Here is a 1898-nt window from a genome sequence, read left to right on the forward strand (position 1 = left end):
TTAACATTTTTCCTTACGCGTTTTGTTTCCCAGGGCCAATTAAATATGAAGTGAAACTTCTTAGGCGTCGATGGAGAGTAAAATTTTAAGGCCATGCAACGTTTTGGGCATTTTCGTTCCGGGGGAGAAAAAAAAGATTTAACGTTGAGGGAAAGGGGAGAGAGAGCCATACCTTATATATAATATATCTTAGATACACTTTAGGCTATTTTCTTTAAGTTTTTCCTTGTGGTTGTTAATTTCTAGTGAGAAATAAATCTGCCTACTTTTTGGCCCTCGTTTGTGATGCAAACTTGTAGAAAATAAATTTTGTTGCCTACTTTTTGGCGTTATATTTCCTTGGTGCCTACTGTTTGGGTCGTTTCTTGGTCCCAATTTTTTTGGTGCCTACTTTTTGGCGGTTATTTCCGCTTCCTGGCTAGTGCTTGTGCGTACTATAAAGTGCTATCCATTCCGGCGTCAGATTTATTGGGATTGCCTTGCGGTAATTTGCGCCGTTGCTGCGGTCGTTGCGTTTGTGCGGGTGATAAACGCTCGGAGTAGTGCGCGTTGTTGTCACGGTTTGTGTCCGACGTTTACCTGCACCGGTCGACCCTTTCTCCGTTTTTTGTAAATTTTGTCTATTTGTATTTTCTGCAAATGTTGTAAATTTATTTAATATAGATATATATTCTTTCATTCTCTCTCGGGTCTCTCCCTCTTTCTTTGTCCGCCTTGAAATTTTCACTTCTGTTATGTGTATTACGCTACACGCACTTTTTTTATTTTTACTGCCATCTTGATCAATATTCCTTACAAAAGACTTGCTGAAATGCGGTGATATGATCCTTTGTTTATAAAATCCTTAAGAAACTGTCCCTGCTTGGACCAATTAAAAAACTTGGAAATTAATTAAGTTTTACAATTTATTTACTGATCTTATCGAATTCGTACCAATTTTATTCTCAAAACGTTTTTCAAAATTTTTACTTTTGCCAAGGCGCATTCTTTAAAGGTGATGGCACTAGATCAACAACAAAGTTTTGCCCATTAGTTTCGCCTATAATTCTGTATTTTCATGAAAATATGAAATTCCAAGCAACTCATATTCTTCCGACGATAGTGCCATAATCATACCCCAACTTACTATATAATGATAGGCACTTTTTGAATCACACAATCACGTCCAGCGCACAAAAATATGTACTTATATAAACCTAGTTTCATGTTGTTCGCATTAGCCTATTCAAAAAACCATGCGATTTTGAGGGTAAACATTTCTCTAGTAGCATTTTTCTAGCTTTATTAAACCTACCACAGATTTTAGCTTTCCACTTATATAAAAGCGTTAGATCACTGTAATACAGTGTTATTATTCAAATTCTGGAGCTGACTGACTGCGTGGCACGGGTAAATTATACGTTGTAAGGGCTTACTATCTAACTCCTTTTATAGCAGGAATATGAAATCTATTAGAATAAGATATGTTGCTTAATGCATTAATTTAAATTTATGTAATTATTTAACCTTTTCAGAAATGCGGTGAATGAACATATAAAACGAAATTAACAAAAGCTTCCTCGAAAATTAATTGCTGATTTCAAAACGATATGAAAATGTTTAATAATGGAAATGTATTATTATAATAAAAAAGAAGATATTAATTTCTAAGTACATTTTCATTGTCGAGCAATAAATTTCATTTAAGGTGCATCCGAGAAATAAATAGACTTGTTTACGAATTATGAAACGTTTTTGGGATCAGAAGACGAATAGTGAATAATAGTTGTGCTAAACAAAGACATAACTTATAATCAAAGCTTGAAATATCGTTGAATTTGAACTTGAATGAATGTTGTTCAATGAATCCTTCTGGAGTAGAGAAAACTTCTCTTTTTGACAACTCAAACAGTCAAGCC

This window comes from Anastrepha ludens, chromosome 5, assembly GCF_028408465.1.
Source record: "Anastrepha ludens isolate Willacy chromosome 5, idAnaLude1.1, whole genome shotgun sequence".
In the NCBI taxonomy this organism is placed as follows: domain Eukaryota; kingdom Metazoa; phylum Arthropoda; class Insecta; order Diptera; family Tephritidae; genus Anastrepha; species Anastrepha ludens.